The 24,079-nt window shown below is 35.3% G+C and overlaps 2 long non-coding RNA genes across 2 annotated transcripts; one reads left to right on the top strand and one right to left on the bottom strand.

The window, feature by feature from the left end:
- Window positions 1-7,254: 7,254 nt before the first annotated feature.
- LOC146739472 (uncharacterized) lies at window positions 7,255-8,475 on the bottom strand. The gene is made up of 3 exons (XR_014930191.1): window positions 8,332-8,475; window positions 7,777-7,877; window positions 7,255-7,508 (listed from the first exon to the last, which is right to left on the bottom strand). It is a non-coding gene; the product is annotated as an uncharacterized LOC146739472 (long non-coding RNA).
- A 13,223-nt stretch (window positions 8,476-21,698) lies between these two features.
- On the top strand, window positions 21,699-22,958 carry LOC146739471 (uncharacterized). The gene is made up of 2 exons (XR_014930190.1): window positions 21,699-21,921; window positions 22,795-22,958. It is a non-coding gene; the product is annotated as an uncharacterized LOC146739471 (long non-coding RNA).
- The last annotated feature ends 1,121 nt before the right edge of the window (window positions 22,959-24,079 follow it).

Raw genomic sequence — 24,079 nt, 5'->3', positions numbered from 1 at the left:
GTCTTCATTATTTGTTGGTTTTGTTTTGTTTTCTTTTTTGTTTTGTTCATTACTGTATTTACAGTATTTATTAAAGTCCTGTAATTTTTATGGGTAATAAAAAATATTTATCAAAAAAAAAAAAAAAAATCGTCAAATCGTCTGTGCGTTCGCGTCGTTGCCTCGGGGTGACGCGGGCGCCTCGCGCCTGCCCAGTTTTCGTTCGCCTGCTATATGACGTCACAACAGGGCGATGTTAGGAAAAAGATAGCGAACTAGGAAATCGATAAGTACAAACGTGTTTAAATAATTTTCTCAAAAATAAAATGCCAGTGGGCGTGATTTCCTAAATAAATTTTATACAATTTATACGATTTTCGCTTGCATAGCAACGGACCAATACATCTACTTTCTGCCACGTCGTTTGGGGCACCCTCACGGAGCGACGCGAACGCACTCATGGCAAAGCAAAATGTAGGTCCGGCCATTAATATTTAAATTAGCCTGTGGCAGAGACTAGTGGGACCAGGGGGGGTGTCGCATGACGTGATTGGTCTTTTTCCGACGTCATTAACATACATGAATAATTCATCAGGTAAAAAAAAAACACGAATTTCGGCATTTAGAGTTGTTAATACTGGCAAAAACGTGTTCTGTTTTATTTTAAATGCTCAATAAATGTTGCAAATGTAAAAAATATGCAGGTCTGTGTTTGATAACTCACTTTTTCCGGTACGAATAATTGCCGACTATGGTGGGCATCGTGGCGAGACCCTGAGTGGGACGTTCCCTGGCGACTACCTAGCTTAGTGATAAAAGACCCATAGTCTCTGCGACGGAGAATCCGGAAACGTGTCTGTAATACTACAATAAAGCCATGCCAACATTTATTCGAGAGGGCGACCCCTCCCTCTGCCACCACCAATTGACATTATTTATTGCAATCAAGTGACAGAGATGCAGATGTGCATATACCAAAACACTGGAATTATCAAGGTTGTATATGTACATCACAGTACAATCATTACACACTTGGTCGCGTAGTATTTGCCACAACGTGCCACACACGCGATGTTCCAAGTATTACACGAGTACTTTTTCAATTTGATGATTAATGCTCTTTTTGGTAAAATACATCATGCTAAAAATGTGTGCCAATTCGTAATTCTGAAGCGGTTTGACCGATTTTCACGAAATTCACGAGAGCCATGTTTCACGAAAGAGTAAAGGCGGATGACAATTTTTTGTGTGGGATTTGTTCAGGTTAAGTATGTTTTTGGGGTCAAAAAGTGACATTTTTGGTCAAAAAGGCAATAAATTTTGTGCCACATCATAACGTTTTGACCGATTTTAGCAAAGAAATATCACTAAAATATATATACGCACCGCACCTCACATTTGTATTTGGGTCTGTGATCTTTAAGTGTGGTTTTTGGGTCAAGATTTTTTTATCAAAAAATAGAATGAAAAATATGATTTTGCCTATTTTCGGCAATGCATTTACCAATTAATCCATGCTGGGACCACTCTTTCCGAACACAAATTAACATAATGTTTTGAATATGCACTTGTTTCATGTGAATATTGGCGTTTGGAAATAGTTTTTATCGAATTGCCAATGTGTAATTTGAAACCATTGCGGGGAATGTCGATTGATGTACACAAGTGGTTGGCACAACGGGAGGGGGGGGGGCACTTCTGGAAGTACGACAGGAGAATACCGAGAATACGTCCACATCTCTTCCACAACAGCAAAAACAAATGGTACAATCCAGCAAGTGTACATTCTGTAAGATTTAGAGGAGGAAACTTTGACACATCAGTGTTCTGTTCTGAAATAAATTCTCTGTGCGGTGGGGAAATCCTTGGTTTGAACATTCTTCTAGGTGACCTTTTAATGACAAAATTATTGAATTTTCTAGTATTGTCTGCAAAAAAGTTTATTTACAAAGCTAGATGCAAGAAACAAGCCCAAAATTTGGTGCATCTTATGTGGAATTTGTTACTGCCAATAAAATACATTGGCGTGTATGCACTATATGACTCTTACTAGAAACGGAGCCGAGAACGCTGCATATAGGGGGGTATGTATGAACAAGTTGCTATTGACAAACAGACACAGTCCTCAAGTCGTATGCCACAAGTCCACATGTCACTAAATCAAAATAACCAGTTTAATTACTACCCGTATTTCACCTATTCACAGTGTAATGCACCAACATTGAGACGCAATTTCGCACGAAGCTAAACTAAAACATAATTTCGCTCACGTGAGATCATCAATAGAAGTGATTTTCAATCCATTACATATAATAATCTTATTTTGGAATCGATATTTAGCATAGATTTCAGGTGTTATTTGAATTTGCACATAAATATGTTATTATTTGTGTTTTTGACCTGTAATTTGACACCATGGATTATGATTCTACACTTTGCGATATATCAACAGGAAAATAAATCAATCAGACAAATTACCGCTGCGTTTCAATTATTGGATCAATCGAGAACTCGCGTTTAAAACAAACTGTAACGACCGGATGGCGCCCGCGAAGTTGATGTCGAATATTTGCGTAAAAACACGCAATAACTCAAATTACCGCCCTCACTCGACTAAACTAATACACGCCAGGTATATACGTGTCGATGTATTTTGCTTTTACACCAATACAACACTCAGTCTTCTTACAGGTCAGAATTTAAATAGGGTTTTACATGCTGAAGTGCAATTTATGAATTTCAGTGTAAACCAGAGAACTTTTTGTTGAGATAGGTAACTTCTCGGGCGTGTCCTTTGCTAAACAGTATGTGATGGATTCAACACCACTGTAGAACATTACTAGTATGCACAAGATCCGGGATACAAGCGTATTTCGTCATGTGTTCACTAAATTAATTTATAAACCAATCTGTCACAGGGTGCTAGTTGGGTTGAGCTAAGGTTTCAAATTGTCCCAAACAAATGACACCCATAACACCCCTGTGAACTGGGTCCTTTAATAATTCGAAACTTAAGACAGTTGTATAATTTATATGCGACATAAACAACAAGTACACGCTACACGAGTAAGGTTTAAACAACGTACTTTATTCCACACACCTAAAAGATGGGCAGGAAATGCCTGACCCGTTACAAGGGGTAGTGGGGTGCACGTTGTGTTGTTACACAAAAATATAACACTAGAAATATAATTCAGTAATAATATTGTAATATTTCCACACGGGAAAAGGGTAGTGGATTACGTTATACTATTACGAGGAAATGCCTAAATCGATAATGTAAATAATTGTCTAACATAGAATCTTGCATGCATGCATAAAACTAAGAGACAAACGTACATAACAAACAACGGACGCAAATAATATACTGGCGATCAGACACAGCCCTACCTACATACAGTTTCTTCAAAGTAGATGAAAACGGGTCTTTGCGTGATAACGGTGCATTTTCCAGCGAGTCTCTGCTAACGGTGGCGACGACGGTAATTACAAAACGCAGTCAGAAGCACTGTAGTCGTAGAATACACGCTGCACACTCAGTCGAGCACAATACCAATCAATTACAGAGTTTATCTGTCCAATATTCGTAACTTGTAGAAGGAGAGTGGTCCGGGTGGATTCCCTTGCACCGCAGTACACCTCCGTAGCCAGTAACATAAATTAGAAGGCACATCCAGTTCAGAACCAAAATCGGGAATGTCATTCACTGGCGAGTTTCCCCACTCGTTAACTGCAGTAGGCCGGAATTGGCCAATAGAATTATCTTTATGATGCACATTCCGTAGATCACAATACATTAATTTGTATGACAATACACAGTGTATTGTTCTAACGTTACTTGCAAACGCGTGATTAGTAGACACGTAAAAAATGGTATACTGCCAGCAACGGCGAACCGACGTCCTCCAGAATAGATCACAAACTCCCATGATGCAATATTATTCAATGGCTTACTGTGGTACCTACAAGATCGGACATCCACATTTGATCACATGAACGTTCAGATCGGGTTCTATCAAAGTCCGCTTCCCTAGTGCTGACTAAAAGAAACATCTTGCCACTCTATATTTAACAATTATCTATCGCCAAAAACAACGTTGCCTATCTATCGCCGTAAGACAAACACAAAACGCCACCATCACGACATACAACATAAACATGATTTAATGTTTGACATTCGTGACACAATCAAACCCGGATTATATAAATAAATAATAATAACTAAAGCGTCGGGTGATCCGTTAATTCAAATGTACACGACAGGTGCTGAAGACCTGATATCGATTTGAAAGTGTCGCGTCTTCAACGTCGCCAGCGTGTGTAGTAGAGAGTTTTGCCCATGAAGCTGGGTGTTCCAGCTTTATTCATATAGCTTATGCACAGACTTTTAAAGAACATACATCGTGGATACAACAATTGAAGTTACAACCATCTTTTTTCGAATTTTAAATATTTGCCAAAATATTAACTGTTAACGGACTGTAAAGAATGTCAGCGTGAACACATGGTACGTTTAAACTAACCATGATACGAGGCGCGAAATGTAAATTTATTATTTTGTGTATACTAGAATAAAACGGACTAATAATTCAAAATTACGTACGTATTGGAGGCTGTGGCATGTGTGTTTTAAAATGATGTATGCATTTTAAAAACGGCATGACTATGCTTTTTAATGGTATGTGCATTACAAAATATCGTGTGTGTATTAAAAATGATGTGTGTATTAAAATGACGTGTGTGTTTAAAAATGACGTGTGTTTAAAAACGACGTATGTGTTTTAAAAATGACGTGTGTGTGTTAAAAATTATGTGTGTTCAAAAACGACGTGTGTATTAAAAATTATGTGTGTGTTTAAAAAAGAGAAACGTTATTCATTCGGTCTTATAAATTTACCGACACTGTCAGAGGCCTGTCGATTTATTACGAATAGACCAGTATTCGGCCTCATGGGCCTAGACGTCCACGTATAAGTTGTCTTCTGTAACCATCCACACGAATAAATCGACAGGCCTCTGACAATGTTGGTAAATTTATAGGGCCGAATGAATAAAACGTTCGTGCTGGACACGTTTCTTTCTACGTATCTCATTGATATTATAGAAATACGCAAACGAAAATGGCTATCAATTGAGACGACGCCTCCACAAGCGTGAATAACTTAATGCACGCGATTTTTTTAACACACACACGAAGACAATCATTCAAAGATAGCGCCCTCCACAGGCGTAAAAAGGTTAAGGCACGCGAAGGTGGTGTGGGTCACGACGTCACTTCCGGTTTACTTCCTACTTTGCGTGTATAATGGCGGCCTCGAGCAGAGTTTTGTCACGAGAGCATTATGTCCGTTTATGTGGTGCTACTGTTAAGATAAACCTTTTCATCATCTTTTTTCGTATAATTTCTGGAAGAATATATAGCTAGCTTTCGCATACCGATGTGAAACTAGTTTAATACTTTCATAACTGTGTTTTCTTGTCTATGGCATTTTCAAAATGTAAATAGTAATTTCACGCAAATGGCAGTATTTACCAAATCACTACCGTTCGTTTAATAGCCGTTTACGAAAAAAATAACCGCTTTTCATGTTATTTTTTGACATTTCTGCTATCTTTAGTATACTTGCTGTCCAAAAATACGAAGGCCCCCCAAGGCGCCCCTTTTTAATTTGGTGTTTACGCTCATTCTTTGAGGCCTATTTTTGGAGGACATTGCAACTTTGACCTGCACGCAAAATAAGAGATAGCTCCGACAAATTAATTATAAATGTTCATTTTTTTTATAGAATCATGTCGAGGCCGCGTGAGTCTAACACGCCGACGCCTAGGCAGGTGAAAAGAAGTAAGATGTCTGTACACCTATCTTGTAAAAAGTGACAACTTGTTGAAAACAGTCTGGTTGTTTGGATATTATATATATATATAGCGGTACTACATGTGAACTTCTCTCATATTTGTTCATTTCGTGATATCTTTGATTCTCTAATTTTGATGAATATTTTTGTCATTTTTGGTAAAAAGTTGTATTTTCCATTTCTTGTTGAAAACCGCAAGTGTGATTGCTTTGATACTATGCATATTGGTACATCAGAGTGATATCTTCAATTATCTAATTTTGATGAATTCTCGTTGAAAACAGCAATTCTGATTGATATCTTTAATTGAAATGTGCATTGCTAACAGTGTAGCTATGTCAGCCGAGAGGCTGCTTGTTGTATTTTTAAAACATTTCTACCTGCGACCCTGGAAAATTGGGGAATATTCATGAAAACATGTAGTTGTATTTTTTTGTAAAGTCTATTTATGTATACAGGAGACATTAAACATAATGTATCATTTCATTGAAAAAATTTGCACGAGTGATATTTTAATTAAATATTCATTAATCCTTTCACCACCACTCAAACAATAGTCGGCAAGTTGGGTACACTTCCAGGAATATTATGAAGTGTTCAAGGTGTAACTTGCCCCAGACTCTTTAAGTTTCGTTTTGTGGGTGCAACTGAACCCCACAACCAGAAAATTTGATATACAGTACAATTGACAACCTGTTGTATTCATCACAAATTAGGCGAAGTATGGGGAAATTTTGTCAACACATGAAACTTGCAAAACCAGGCTTTTAAATAGGACACCCCTGGTTCTGTGATTAGTGCATTGACAAAATAAAATTCATAGTCTAGGACTAGGTTTTTCATTCATCTGTCAACAAATATCAACACAAACTATGTTAGCAAAATTTGTTTAATACAAAATATAAAAGCAAATTATTGCAAAAAGATTTATTTAAACAATATATCTAGGACAGGCTTTTCCCAAAGTACCTCTGCCTCCAACTGACTGCCAGTTCGTGTTATACTTATTTTGGCATAAAAACCGATAATTAGCCAGGTAGTTCGAAACTTTATATTATCTACAACAACATCAGTTATAACTATTGGCTTTTAAAAGAGGGTGTACATATGTTGTCAATTCTTGGTCTAAATAACCCAGTTCTGCAAAATCAAAATCTTCAGACTTGAGCATCAAACAAGTTGTTCGGATCTGGTCTTAACTGTACTGGTATTGTGTCGCCAGTATCAATTTTCCTATAACCCAGGAATACTCTGAAACCATGACTTTAAATAACAGTGCATGTATTGTTGGGCCCTGGTTATCATCTGATAACGTCAAATCAGAAAAGTCGCTAAATACAGACTCTGGAGTGATTGTAATCTGAAGATACATTGCTAAGAGAACGACTCCAGGTCAGAAACTTCACCTGTGAAGTCCCACTTTCAAAAAAGTACATATTCTTTATTATCAATAAAAACCAGACAGTGTTCAAAGCAGGTTATCTTCATGTCATTTGACAATAACAATCTGTGATCTGAGGTTTGTATCACTCAGTCTTCACGGTTTGCATAATTATCGTTATCTGTTGTAAATTTTTTTTTTGATAGGTTCAATTTGATGACTTTGCAACATGAGATTGTCCATGTAATATTCTCATTGACTTCCAGAACTGTTACGGCAAATTCTGTAAATTCCTATAATAATAAAAAAAAATCACTGTTAATTTATTCAAAGATGGGGTGTTAATTGTTGGATTGGGAGGGCATCCATTTTCAAGGTCAATCTATAAAATTGCCCTAGCATATCTGGGAGGAATAATTTCCTTTGTTTTTGGTGCTAGATGTACATTTTATAAAAATTTAATGAAGTAGGTCAACACCCCTTAATTGTGTCTAATACTCGGTAGTAAATGATTCACACAATGCAAATTACTGACTAAGATATGTATTTACAATTTCTTACCTTGTTGTACATAGCAGGTGGTTTATAAGCATTTATTGTCAATAAAGTTCTTGTTGATAGGTTGCCCAGAGTCAGATTAAATGCTGCATTTTGAGGTAACACTATGTATTGAGTTAAGAAATCAATATATTGGTAAATTATTTTGTACTTTAACAACTATGAAGTGCTATCGATACAGTGCTATCGATACTTTTACAACATTTTGGATTGTAGATTGTGCCCAGAGTTCGAGTACGGATTAACATAAAGCGACTGTACTGTCTAGAGGACACACCTTGAAGTATGCACATACCGTAATAAACTTATAATACATCATCCAGAGTCTGCGATGCTCAGAATCAAATAAATTGGCAATATTTATTGTTTTCAGGTTACAACTTTTATTTTTACATATTTAAACATGGTAGGCTATAGTTTACCTGTGCAACACTGCAAAATTGCAGCTAAACAGTTACTTATGGTGATACAATGACAGATTTATACATCATATAGAATCTAAATCTAAGCTTATTGTTCTTTATGTCAAGTTGAGTCATTATTAAACTGAAAGGATACTCTCCAGCATAATGCATGTCATGGTGAGAGGAATCATTATCATATGAATTTAAGATGTTCCTGGTCTTCATATCAAACACTAGATGATATTTGAATGTGTTCACAGTTTTCCTAAAATCAGCTATGTAAGTGTCGGGATAGCCACATTTCAATTCAGATAGAACCCTATCCTTGGAATAGCCTAGAAAATAAATAGAAGATGTTAAATTAAAACATAACAGTTAATTTGCAACTGTTTACTTCAAAACTGCAACAATTTCATAAACTGATACAACTATGATCATACAGCTTTCAGTTATAGCTTGCCGCAACACATGCATCTGCCTTATAAACTCTGTAGTTGGACTATGCCAAAATGCATTCTATTTCACTAGGTATAAAAATTAATTCAATACATTACCCAGCTCAACCTAAAACATTTAGTTTTTTACATTTTGTCTTATAAATGTTCTCATCTTTAATTATAATTCAATCACTCGTTTTATGCTAGTCCCAGGAATTGATGGTTGACAATATACAGATGTTTACAAACTTGGTAAATTGAAAGATTGGAACATTTCTGTAAATTTTCAGATGCCACTAAACGAGCTACCGGTAAGTACCTTAATTGGAAAGAACACATAGAACAAATTTGTGAAACTATATCACCTAAAATTGGTATTTTGTATAAAATTCATCATTTTGTCCCACGATCTATTCTTATCCTGCTTTACAATTCTCTTTTTACAACAGACTACTTACTGTATTGAAATATGGGGTAACACCTACAAAAACTTTTTCGACAAAATTCTACTACTCCAGATAACTTTTTAAGATTTTCGTGCCCCCACTGCCCTCCTGTTTAAAAAACTAAATATTTTAGATATCTACCGGTATAAACTCAGTAAGTTCCACATCTGTCTGTTTTTTATCTTAATAAGAATTTGTTTGCCCATAATGTTGACCACTACTTGAAACCTTTTTCACTATGCAACTTGTCAAGCTACTAATTCCAATTATTCTATTCCAAGAATGAATCTTACTACTAATCAACACAGTATCACCTATATAGCAGCAAACAACTGGAACTCACTTCCTGATTCCATAAAAATTATCAAAAGCAGATACATATTTAAAAATACGTTAAAACTGTATCTCATGAATGTGTCATGTTATTTTTAAAAGTCAGTATACAAGTATTTTCATTTATCTTTAATTAAGTTAAATGTGCTATGAATTTAATTAATAACATCAGTATTATGGGGCCATAGACTAGACTAGTTTGTATGAACTATATCTGTGGTCCTCACTAGAATTACTATTATTATTATTGTGTATATTATTTATTGTATATTTTCTGGTGAAATAAAAAACAACAATCATGCATAATATTCACCTATCTGTTGGTATGTCAATCACTATCTCTGTGGCACAACTACAACATCCTTTATGTAGAATAACGTATGCATCTAGTGAAAGTTTTTTTTCTTGCAGTCCAACTGGCCTAGCAGCGCCAAATAATTCCCATAACTGATCTGAAAACAATATATTTGATATCATGTTCAAAGCAGACTGTTACCGATATCCAGCCACATCAACCTTCTAAATCAGTGAGCAAATGTAAATGATGATCGGTGGCGTTGGTAAAAACAACGATACTATACTACATACAAATACAAACGTCACTAAATATGGAAAAACGCAAACTTACCATTAACAAAAATGGAGGATGCAGTCAAAATTGGACGAAAACGGAGAAGAACGCACCTGAACAAGCAAAGCGAAGTCAACGAAGCGATGTGTACAAATGGCTGCCGCGAGTGAAATGAACCGATCACGCTTTTTGTTCCCATGATGCTTTGCGAGGTGACTCACACCACCTTAGGCACACGAAAAAAATCATTCAAAGACAACGCCCCCTACAGGCGTTAAAAGGTTAATGCATGCGTTTTTTTCACACACATTTTCATTCGACTTCACACACGTCAGTTTTAAACACACGCGTCATTTTAATATACACATCATTTAAAACACACACGTCGTTTTAAAATACACACGTCATTTTTAAACACACATGATTTTTATAACACACACGTCTTACGCTATTTAAAATACACACATCATTTTTAATACACACACGATATTTTTTAATGCACATACTGTAAAATGACTAATTTTCACTGGGTTTAAATTTCACTGATTTACCATTTCAGGCATATTCAGTGGGTTTTAAATTCACGGTTTCGTCATTTAGATAATGTGTTCTATGCTAAATTTTACATATTCACTGTGTTTTAATTTAGCGCATTTTTCCAGTCAGCGAAATAAGCTAAATTAAAACACAGTGAATAATTACCCCCTTTACAGTACCATTAAAAAGCATAGTCATGCCGTTTTTCAAATGCATACATCATTTTAAAACACACATGCCACAGCCTCCAATACGTACGTAATTTTGAATTATTAGTACGTTTTATTCTAGTTTACACAAAATAATAAATTTACATACCCCGCTTCGTACCGTGAAATGGTTATTATGTTAAGCAATGTAATACTGTTAACTACTATATCTTAGCCGAGGTAAATTGTCGCAGTAAAGACATTTTTGGGTGTTTTGTATGGAGTTTATTTTCACTGATTTTTAATGAGTTGAATGTAAAATACAGGGCAAAATTGGACTTAATCATTCCAGTTCAGCGAAATTAAACTATTGTACAGTGTGAAACTTCACCCATAAGTGTGCAAGAGTGTACAGAGATGTGTAGGAGTTCAATATACAAGTGGGTCACACGAAAGCCAAACGCAGCAGTGATTGGTTCGACAGCGTACTGATTTGAGGTGAATTGGATCTCCATACCGTCAGCAAGAACAAGCTTATGGGACTATAACAAACCAGGAGCATGCGGCAGAAAGTAAATTGAGGTAAAGAATGCTGATACAGAGAACAAATTGTAGAAGACAGTTTATTATTGAATCTTTGATAACCAACTATGACGTTGAGAAAAGGGTGACAGACTGAGTAAGCAGCGACTCGAACAAAGCATTATTCAATTGCAACCCACGCCGCTGACTACATCAAGGCCTACAGGTCTGGTGAAACATACAAGAGACACCACGCCAATAAATCACACTGTTGAATATACGAAGCATTAACAAGATACATAAAACTATGTAATATCATCGAGTAATAATCACTGCTACATGCCATATCCGTACATTTCGTTTTTATAGAAATGCAAACATGTCTGTGGTATTGTGTTAAAGGAACTCACCAACGACCTTAGATCAGGAGAACAATTTAGTAATTTGATAGATTGTTTACTGATCATTTGTTATAGCGCCATCATGCGTCTTAAGTTGTGAGAGGATCTTTTTAATCCTCTTGTACTTTTCTAAGTCAAAGAAAAATTGGGCCGGCCAAGATCTAATGGCAGCTCCGCGCGTTTCAGAATGTACCAGGTGTTGAAAATTGTACTTTTTCGCCAGCGAGTGAAGGGTCCATTTCTCGCCGAGATCTCCGGAGTTCAGACAGATTGACCTGACCCATCATAACTAAATCTTTATTCAAAGTATTTAAAAGCGATTCAAGTTTAACAAAACATTACAAAACGTTCATCCCTGTCAATCAGTGCATAAACATTAATAAGATGGAGTAAATGCCAATCAAATTACCGGAAATAAAATCGTTAACAGACAAAACATTAGCACCAAGTCCAGGCTTAATAAGAATAGCCACCCGACAGAGTGTAGACTGAAAAGTATTTCCATAAGTGGCGGTTGTGTGGGTCTCCTATAAAAATTTGATTTTTAAAATTCAAACTGAAAGCGCCACACCCACCTCTTATGTTCCAGGTAGTAGCTGTTAAATTACTCAAGCCAGTCATGAGTACAAGAAAAAAAAGTAAGATGCGCACTCATTATTAATTTATTAATTAATGATAGTCAATATTTAAAATTACACATCTGACTGTAATTAATCTGTACATCTGGGAGAGACCGTCATGCATTAAACGTATCCGGCCTCGCATCAGTGACTTATTTACGTTTTCCCCATGCGATTGTCTTTGCACGTTTCCAGAATATCCAAGCGAATCTCTGCACTCGAATTTGTTTGTTTGAATCTTTAACTATACGTCTGGAATAGAATGTGCCATCCAGGTATTCATTTATTTTAACATCACTCAAGAGTGGTTGTACTGTCATCGTTTTAGTAACATTCGACTTGACAGATTCCGTGTCTTCTCTGTCTATCAGTAAGGATATACGATTAGAGACACTGATGGAAGAATTGTCCCAAACGAGCGGTTCGGTAAAAGTCGAAGAGAAGGGATGGAATAATACCATCTCGTCAGCGAGCACGTTAAGTTCTGTGTGAGATGTTTCATTGTCGTTGTTTTCAGCATCTACTGTGCGTGTAGCTATGGCGACACTCAATGTCAATGGGATCGCTATTGACAGGTGTGTTCTTAGTGACCTCGTTCTTTTCGTCTCATTTTTCTTTTTTTTTCTCCGTTTACATTAATATTATTTCAATGTGTGTGTTTACCGTTTTCATATTTTGTAGTTCTTTCTTTCTCATTTTATTTCATCATCATTTTCGTTTGGATCAGATTCAATTCATTAGCTATGGTCAGTGATTTCATCGTTTTCATGTGTAGCAATGCGTGCAGTGTTTATAGATTTAGATGAGACTGAGTAGTTGCACTGGATTGCCCTCTTTGATGACATCGGTGACAAACAGTATATTCATCATGTACCACTTTAATGGTTTCTTCATGTTTGTCATGTTCAGTTATCATATAAACTAACCGATATTTGTTTAAGGTGACTCACCAATACTGCATTGGGAATATAAGGTAGCACCCCGAAATGTACTATCTTAGTCGCTGGCTTGTTGAGCGGCCCCATGTGTATAAACATGTCATCAATTTCAATTCTATTTTTGCACACCTGTTCGACTGAAGGCGGAGAATCCGAAAGACTATCATTTGCACACAATGCTGCAACCAGTTGTTGTGCATCAACAATATTAGCAATTATAGCATTAACATAAGTTTCAATTTAGTAAGACAAACACCGACTCGCATTTCAGTTCATGTTTCTTGGTTAGTCCCAAGAAAGGTGTGGTCGGCATGAGGGCAGACCATAACACAAAGTGTAAAAAGAATATACAGAAAATACAGGGCAGACTTATGCCAAAACTATCCAAAAGTATTTACAAAATAAGCTATTAACAGTAATTAAAATTACAATGCACTATAAAGGTGTATTTACAATATCTTTCAGAGCGATGTGCAGAGACGACCACACATGTGCAGATATATTTTCACAATCCAGTGATTTTTTTTTAGCGTCAAGCTCAGTGTTTAAATTTAAAGGTCTGGGCTGTAGGGAGGGTGATCAACTGTCTTGATGCCCATCTCAGTCAAATAGTTAGAAATGTCATTGATCCGATTTGAAGAGCTCTGGCCTTTTGCGATGAAATCTCTATTAGAACTCCCTCAAGACCTCCATTTAGTACTTTTTGTTGACTCTCTGTCCAAAGGGAACCCAGTCGATCATACCCTTGGTGTCAAAAAAGGGTATCATAGTGGACTTCTCATCTTGGGAATGGTGGAGCCTAGATGCTTCCACTGTGTCTTGTTTTTGGATCATAGCAGGAGATCCAGCTTTTATCACAGCTCAGCAGATCCATGAGTACTCTTGGATCTTCTGTCTTTTTGTTTGTTATATCTTGGAATCCGATTTAATGCTTGGCTCAATCCCATAAACTAGCACTCTATTTCCTGCACAGTTCTGATTGCTCTACTTTCAATAAAATCAGGCGTTATAAATGGCACTGACAGTAGTCTGACCAATAGCATTTAATTTACGTTTTTCATTTTTTTCAATGGTTATATACCTTAATTGGTCAAAAATTATTGAGTAGAAAACTGATCTGAGTTTTGCTACGTCTTCGACGACGTGCAAGGTTTTTTGATGATTGCTGGTCTGACTCTAAATTTTAGTTTTCGACATGAATGATAGTGATAACGTTAATATGAAGGACGTGAAGTCGGCGAGACGAGATATGATTTCAGTTCATCCTTTCATTGTCACTGTTGGCGAGGACAAGAAGTTCTCATTTAGATGTTGGCGTTTCAAATGAAACGTTCGTTTGCAACATGTGCAAAAGATCTTTCAAAACAAAACAAAGATGTCCAGTTCACTTCATGAACAGTCATAAAATTACAGGCAAGCTGAAAATTTGAGTATTGAATTTATGTATCCGGGGTGGGGGGATCATCTGCACAAGATGGTCGCATGGTGTAAATATTCATACATTTTTTCGAGGTGCCGGTTTAAGGTAAATGTTGTTTTAAAAAAAATATACCTGGCACCCCATAAAGAAATCATGCAGTGATTTTATTGATGGATTCAGCACGAGTAGGAAAACCTTTGTGGTAGTACATTATAATTTATTAGTAGCTATAATTGTTCCATCAATTATTCCATTTTTAGACAATGAACCTGCATATTTTTACAGTCAAGTGTCACGCGAAAAAAAACCTTCAGTCATACGTTATCATTTTCATTTAAGGTAGCGGGACTATTATTTGCATACTTGTTTTCATCTTCTAATTGTGACTGAATGACTACACATAGACCCGGGAAAGTATATATTTTTAGAATCGCCAGACTTCAAGCTTTTCACAAGTGTATTTTGCATGCCCGTATCTGCATTCTACGACGCGTTACTCAATCAAAGGTGAAAAATTACTTTTTCTGTAAAAAAAATAATTACGCATTTATGCTGGCGATAAAAAGTATTTTTTTCACTTTTCCTAGTTGTTCAATAGTCTGGTAAATTGAATGTGTCTGGTCAGTTTTATTCAAGCAACGCGTTTTAAAAAATAGTGTGCTGAATTTCAATTACTGTTTTAGTCGCATTGCCCCAACTCAAACCACAACTCGTTGGTAAATAATCGATGAAATAGTTTGTCTGGACACATTCAAGTTCCTCTCATTGTCACCTTAAAGCTGTGAAAATTTGGTGTTAATCCGACGACAATAAGTATACGTTATTTTATGTTAAAGACCTTGTATTTTGAAAAACATAAACTCCTAGAAATCGTTGATGAAGTCACAGCAAAGATTTTCAAGCTTGTTTATCGGCACAATCAATTTGTTTTCCCATCAAGGTCTGTTTTAACATGTGTAAGGCTATTGGAAATCTGTGAAACAAACATAGGCGGAGACAAACCACTCACATGTTTGGAAACACTCATTGTGTGTCAGATAGCTACTGATAACACATCCTAACATTGCTTTGTCTTGAGTTTATCTTTGAAACTTATAGGCACACAGATTAAACCTGTGTTGTTGATTTTGGAAAACACTACTGAGGCTGCCTTGCTTTCCTTCAGAAAATCTACATTTTAACCAACTTACATGACATTCTATGTTATGTTGACTTTATCATATGAAAGTTTATAGTGCATTTCATCAATTAATAAATAAATGTGAAAATCGTAATTGTCAACATAAACAATAGTCTCGCTACCTTAATTCCATAACAAACACTTGCTCGATTCGCCTGCCTTGAAATTGCCCTGGAACTCATTAACATTGCATGGCTACGTTATACGTGTATTTATATGTCAAAGCAACTCAAACGTCGGGGTCCTACCAATCTGCCAATGACACAAACACTGTTACAGATGCAACAGACTCGCTAACCTTTTTACCATAAACAAATGCATGGATTGATATTGCAGGTTGAACTTTTTAGAACAAAAAAAATCACGATTCTGTGTTGCAGTCAACATTAGCTGGTCGCATCTGTTTGTCACACTGGTCATAACGTATACCAGTTTGACGGATACTTTGTCACTTCAGCTCATGAATTTGTGTATAACTGGTTAACATCAGGAACCATTCTCCAGCCAGGAAGAATAGAAATGCCAAATTCACAAGAAATGCACCACTAGTAAAGGTAATAAACAGAGAAAATTAACTAACATTTATGGTAAACAATAATTTCACCTATGTGAAATATTGTCAGTTTGTATCTGCATGGTTCAAACTACAGTGATAAAATATGGCTGTCAAAGGTTGACCACCACACTCAAACGTGTACATAGAACACGGACAAAACGTGAATGGTAGTTTTGAATATGTGAATATTTTAATATTATTAATTATTATAGTGGTACATCAAATTTGTTATTCTCAAAGTCTTCCATGCCAACAAAACCAGTGAGTGAACCAGAAAGCTTGTTAAAAAGTCTGCTTTGATTCCAGCTTCACCGTAGAGTAATACCACATATTGTTGATGATCTTAAGGGTTTCCAAAGTCTCTGTCCTTGTGTATTGAAACCTCTCATTTGTTTAGTCAATTATAGTTCTTATGCTAGACAATGCCTTCTCTGAACCTATGTTGTAATCTTCTGCTTTTTTATTCGCCTTTATAATACCATGGGTTCTTGCATATAATTCATCAGTCATTTTGACATTTTTTAATTGTCATTTGTAACCATTTTAAACAGCTTCTTGTGAAAACTGTTGCATGAATAGCATCTACTTCCCTCTGCAACCAACCCACATTTAGTTGTTCTCAATGTATGGATAGACACACATTTTGGTAAGGGTTGTTGTTGGAATATATTTCTATGGTGAGTTGCAGAATAAATTAAGAACGTTAAATAGCAGTTTATGTATGCAGACAAAACAGTAATGTTATTGTCGTATCAATAAATAAACTAGTTCTTATTACATGATTGCAAGTATAAACTGAGATATTACCAAACTTAATTCGGTACTAGTATTTTTTTAGGTGACTGGAAGGTATCGAAGGAGTCACCAGCGGTAATCAGTGCAACTCGCGCCCAGGTCAAACCTCATACTTGTGATTTCCATTAAAAGAGCGCATTGGATTGTGGGAAAATCCACGTTTATTAACACAAACGACCAGTACCCAGAAATATTTGCAAAACACCCATGACAGGCCGTCGAAAGCCAATGGTAAATTACCTGCTAACGGTTTCACAGTTGTCCTAAAGTTTCCAGCTTTTTGCAAAAATCATTATGGATCTCTAAAAGCTGAGGTAAACCTTCTAACATTTGCTTCTTGTACTCGTCAGAGACTGGATTTGATGTGATCATGGCAGCGTAAAAATCGTTTGGCAGATTGTTTGCTGATCAATCTCAGGTTTTTTTGTTTTGTTTTTTATTATTTTTTTTTATTATACGAATAAAGTAATTACATACACAAAAACAAACTTACAAAAGGAAATACAAAAAACAAAAGATGATCTGGTGTACGAATACAGTCTTTAATTACTAAGCCAGTTTTCAGCTTTCTCCCATTTTTCAAAATGTAAGTTAACCTTATTATTTCTTTTTGCAATTTCATATTCAACTTGTCTGTTGGAAAGAACAAACATCTTAAACGCATAATATGACAACCTTTTGTTTTTTGTTCTACAGAAATAAATAAACCATTTGAATACAATTATGTATGATTTAACATTTTGTTTTTTGGCGAGTTGTATATTCCAAAAATGATGTTTTTGTAGTTACAACTAATATGTCTAATTACTTCAAACTGTTTGTGCACCAATTCCCATAATCCTTGCACAAAATGACAACCTACAAAAAAGTGATGAAAGGTTTCATCATTAACATGACAAAAAGAGCATGAAGAAGATGCAACTAATTTCCATTTATACAATTTACTGTTTGTAACAAGGTAATTGTGAAGAATTTGGTACTGAAATGCTCTCAGAGCACTTGATATAGTAGTTATGAATGGCAATTTAAAGATAACAGGAATATGTTCTGCTGAGATATCATAAGAGTTCCTAAATGTTTGCACTATCGAGGGTGGCTCAATTATTTGTTTACATATTTTTTTGTAAATTATTTTTTGTAAAGGATTTAATATTAATGTACTTTCCTTCCCAAAAAATACTATTATAATCAGATTCAGGCATGTCTTGAGTTAAAAATAATTTGCTTCCAATCTTTAGGTATAGCTGCTATAAGACCTTTTATTTGAATGAATTCAATCTGTGTAATACCCTTCGTATTCCAATACTGCCAATTATGAAAACTCCCATTCTGATCAATTAAGTCAACAATGCGACCAATGCCTCGATTTGCCAGAGATTTAAAATAAACTGGTTTGTTTGCAATTTTTATAAAGCAGTTGTTCCACAACGCTTGATTGTCAATTTCATACACAGAATTGGGGGAAAGGTGCATTAGATCGGACTACTCTCTAATAATAATAATAATAATGTTAACATAAAATGGTGGTAAATTATCTACATCAAAATTACAAGATAATACATGTCTACCCCCTTTAATAATTAGTAGTGGTTCTATAATGTTTCTCCAACCAGCTGGTTCTGACGAAAACAGTCGTAGAACCCATTTAATTTTTACCATGTTCAGGCCTCCATCCTCCATCCTCTATACCCGCAATTAAAGAGGTTTTTTTAACCCGGTCACAACTTTTCCAAATGATTTTTTTAATTGCCTTTATAATTGCTTTAGGGGTTGAGATCATTGTCGAAACATACACAAATTTTGGGGTACCAAGTATTTTTAAAATCTGAATTTTGGCAATAACTGATAACCCCCTCAGAGACCACAAGCCACATAACTGTTTTAATTTTGTCAATATTAAATTGAAATTCTCATTATAAGTTACAAAAATACCCAGAATCCTTAACCCATCTGACGTTTTAATATCCTTTTTATCTTTCGGTTTGTGGCCATAACCCATCAAAAGTACTTCTGTTTTGTCCCTATTTAATCTTAACCCAGAGCATTTACCAAAATTATTGACCATAAAAAAAGTACTTTGTATTGAGGATGGATGAACTAAACATGATATATCGTCTGCGTACATTACAAGTTTAAATGTCTTCTTTAAAAAAGAGATACCTTCTATAGTTGGGTTTTCTCTAATTGCTATGACTAACAACTCAATAACAGTGACAAATAAATTAGGTGATAAGGGATCACCTTGGCGAACCCCTCTAGCCACTGGGAAGTAGCCAGTTGACCTACCATGATTCATAACACAAGACGTAATATTTTTGTAAAATACGGATACCCAATTAATAAAATCATTACCAAAATTGAATGCTTTTAACGTTGCTATGATAAAACTGTGGTTAACAGTCAAATGCCTTTTGAAAGTCTAGTGATAACAAGACTCCTGGTTTATTTTGGTGTCTTGTTAACCACATTATATCTAGCACTGTACGCACTGCATCTCCAATGTAACAACCCTTCACATATGCACACTGATCTGGATTTATTATTTTTGGCAAGACATTTGAAATTCGTTTTACAATTGCCTTGGACGCGATTTTAACATCAACATTTATTAAGGAAATGGGTCTATAATTTTGAATCATAGTTTTTTTTTTGCCTTTTGTAGCAATCAACGTTATCACACCTTGTTTTTGAGAAGCGGGTAACTGGCCTTTTTGAAATGAAGAATTAAAACTGTTTAATTGAGGTGTACCAATGATATGCCAAAAAGCTTTGTAAAACTCTGCAGAAAGGCCGTCGTTACCTGGAGTTTTATTGGCAGGGAGTGACTGAAGTACAATAAAACATTCATTAATAGTCAAAAGCCCTTCACATGATGTCTTTTGATTATCACTCAGTTTTGGAATGTTGTTATCTAAAAAACTTTTTGCATTTTCACTGTTTAAATCTATCTTGTTAGCAGCATACAATTTTGAATAAAAGTGTTTAATTTCAGTCTGTATCTGATGACGATTAGTTATTTCTTTTCCATTGTTGATTAAACGCTTTACTGTTGTATTAGCTTTGTGAGCTTTCTCCAAACCTAGAAAATAATTAGTATTTTTTTCTCCCAACTCATACCAATCACACCTTGAGCGAATAATAATTTCACATGGTTTTTCATCCCAAAAACTTTCCAATTGTGATTTTGCTTGTAAATATGTTTCATTCTGAAGATCCCCATTGGGTCTAACTCAAAATCTGAAATTTGTTTCTCTAATTGGATAATTTTTCCATGTTTTGTATGGGCTTTATTTTTTGAGTAGAACCTTGTAAAATTTCTTATTTTGTATTTCAGTAGCTCCCACATCTCTTATGCATCTATTTCTTTAAATTCGTGTAGCCATTCATTTATATGTTGAGTTAACTGGGTACTATAATCCTGATCAGTACATAAGGTATTGTTAAATTTCCAATAGGATCTACCATGCTTTCCCCACACATCACAATCAAAATATATACAAATTGCTGAATGATCCGTGGAGATTGATGTCAAAATTGAGACAGATTCAACATTGTCCTGGAGGGAATTTGAAACTAACCAATAGTCCAAACGACTTTAAATCAGTGGGTTTCTTTGACGCCAAGTAAAGTGTTTTTTAAGGGGTTTCTCACCCTTCAAATATCAATTAGCTCGTGTGATTCTAAAAATTCTGTTACAGTATTCAGTAAATGTTGACTGTGTCTCAAATTTCCACCCTGACGGTCAATTAATGGATACATTAATACATTAATTTCTGATTAAAATTCCCTGTCTTCTCTGTCTATCCTATAAGGAATTCGATGGGAGAATTGTCCCAAACGAATAGTAAGGTAAAAGTGGAAATTGAGGGGTGGATTAGTACTACAAACCCTAATTAATTGCATTAAAATAATATATAAATTACAAAAGGACTTTAATTAGTCCAATTTATGCCAGTCACATATTTTGGTGGCAAAATAAATTGTGTTTCCTATGAATTATCCATACTATATTTGAATTGAGCATGCACACGAGTTCATATTGTATCTTTTATGTTTTAAATAAAACTTGCCTGTGAAATGGCCACCCACATTTCCCATTTTGGATTTATTGGTTGAAAATGATTATTCGTGTTCGAATAAATTTGAGATATTTTCCGTGTTGTCGCTACGTCCACCTATCCCGAAACAGTCGACTCGCGACTGTTTCCGACTCTGGAGTAAAAAGGCAACACCAAACGACAAAGTATGTGAGAAAGCCATACACTTGCGCTGTACATGTCCAAATTAGAAGCATGCTGTTCAAGATATACCGACAATCGTCCACCAATTTGAAATGTTTCAGCAAAGAAAAGGGATGTATCCATGGATGAAATCATTTGATACATACGTTGGACATCATTTAATTTTTCAGATCAAATTGAAAATGGCTGACTGGCGGTCATTTTGTTCTAATGAGTGCAGTTCTAGTGCACGGCAAATGTGATATCCCAGAGTTCAATGCGTTTTGTACCATCCAATATACACTTTATCTCCGCACGAGGGCGCAATTTCAAATTGAAAGAAAAACTAGCATACACGCTATTACCATTCTATGACCTCAATTGACCCACCAGCCTCATTCCCAACTTGATACTGGAATTCTCATTTTTTTGATGTATTTAAAGTTTTTTACCCGGATCGTTTTAACCATTTCAATAAATAGTTATAGACTATAATTGATTATGCGAAATTACTGCATTTTTGGTGGTTTTTGGCCTACTCCTCTCACTGTTATGTTAGAATTACCGCGAGAGTGCCTCCTATGGATTGTCAACATGGCGGCTCACAAAGTTACGTTCGGTAAGTCCTTTTTTTTTACGTTTTACACACAAAAAAAGCAATTTTTAGAAATTAACGTTCAATTTCTTCAATTGTTGGCGCCTTTTTTGTTGCAAAAATGCTGGTCGTGAAAATGAAAAACGTAATTTTGTTGGGGATTTCGAGAGCTTTACAACGATATGTAGATCGACCATATACACGTTATGTCCCTCATAGGAGTAGTGAATAAAGTGTCATAATGTATTTTGTCATTAATTTGCATACCATATATTCACTATTGAGATAATATATACACTATTGAATTACTATGGGTATAGGGATAAAATGAACATTTTCCATGTATCTGTTTTTGATACCAATGCATTTCATTCGTTTCTCTCAATATTATTTTCTGACATATTATTCATAATAAATTATGTAGTATTAAAGTGAGAATATACTAAATATAGTTAATAACAAATGATTTTCAAAAAAAATGTGCCACGCCCCCTCCACTTGCCCCATTTCTCCAGTAAACGTGACACACATTGATGTGTTTGAAGTTGAAGAATTAATACCTAGAAAATAGTGTCATTACAAATTTGACAATTTAGGCTGACTTTAGAATAGTTTTACCAAGTGTAAATAATAATTTATTATAATGACAGATTTTTTATATTAAATATTGAGATTAGTTTAATAACAAATGATTTTCAAAGAAAATGTGCCAGGCCCCCCCTCCACATGCCCCATTTTTTACAGTCAAAGACTTCATAGAAAATAGTGTCATTACAAATTTGACAATTTAGGCTGACTTTGGAATAGTTTTACCAAGTGTAAATAATAATTTATTATTATGACAGATTTTTGATATTAAATATTGAGATTAGTAATGCATCTTGTGTTTTGTTTCAGATCTTTTGTGCTGAACTTACCATGGACAGTTTGCATGTGACGAGTGATACCTGGCTTGATTTTATATACAACATGGAGATGTGATGCACATAGTGTGCATTTGTATTCCTTGTGTGTGCCAAATAAAATTTCAAAATGTGATTCAGCAGAATCCAACAAATTCACTTCAATGTGTTCAGTGTATTTAATTTCAAATGCTAGTGAAGCTGCTTCAAGTTTCTTATCAAGTTTGTTAAGATCATCCTTTTTAGTAACTTGAAGTAACTTTGCTGAATGATTTGCTTCATTAATTTCAACCTTGGTATCAAATTGGTCGACCAGTTTTGTTTCATATTGCTTCACATCATGTTTTTGATCTTCAGATAACTTTGCAAACTTTTGTATAAATTCCAGTTGTTGGTCGATCTTTTGAGCCTCGTTGAAGAGCTTGTCAATTAGTTTACCCACGTTTCTCAATTTAGCATGAAGGTGATCCATAGTGTATTCATTTATGGGGTCATACTTTATAAGAGGATGATTACTCTGACCATTACTTTTTTCTTCTGCCCATGAATTCATATCCGCAAGAGTGATAGACATATCCCATTCATGATTTGGATTGTGACATTTATGAACTGTAGCCAAACATCAATTGCAGAAAAAACTGGTATTCTTTCTCTGCAAGACCAAACTTTTATACTTTTCATCTCGTTCCAGTTTTCTACAGTATTTCATCCCCTTTATACCATGTTGGGCACATTTTTCAGTGCATGCCAGAACAGGAAGAATATCAACTTCTATCAGTGCATCACTCTCTGGGGCATTTATAATGGCAAATGGAATGCGGCTTGCATCAGAAGACTGGATTTGGATTTCTCCATACTTCATTACCATTATATTTTATCAGACGTATAGCACCACTGATGGCAAATACTTTGAAATTTTGGGACACTCCCTTGAAATCTTGGAAAGTGTGGCCACCCTCACCTACAACTATTTCTAACTTCTGTCTCTCATTTTCATCATCAAGGTCATAATCCAATATGTTTTCAGTCAATATGTTGAGGACACTTCTCCAAACCAGGCCTTCAATATCATGAACAAACCAGCCCTTTTTATTTTGAGAGGCAGTTTCTGACACCATAGTGTGGAACCGTTTCAAATTATTTCACAAAGTGGTTACCGGTAATTTGAGAATTCTTGAAACATTTTCTTGTGTTCTCAGAGATTTCTCTAAACCATCATTGTCAGATTCAGATAGACCGCCCCCTAGATGGATAAATGTGTGTTCTGCTTCAGAATCATT

The sequence above is a fragment of the Saccoglossus kowalevskii genome, chromosome 8 (genome assembly GCF_978046115.1).
Source record: "Saccoglossus kowalevskii chromosome 8, keSacKowa6.1, whole genome shotgun sequence".
Lineage (NCBI taxonomy): Eukaryota > Metazoa > Hemichordata > Enteropneusta > Harrimaniidae > Saccoglossus > Saccoglossus kowalevskii.
Note: the sequence above shows the minus strand (reverse complement) of the source record. Positions and strands in the feature narration are given on the sequence as shown.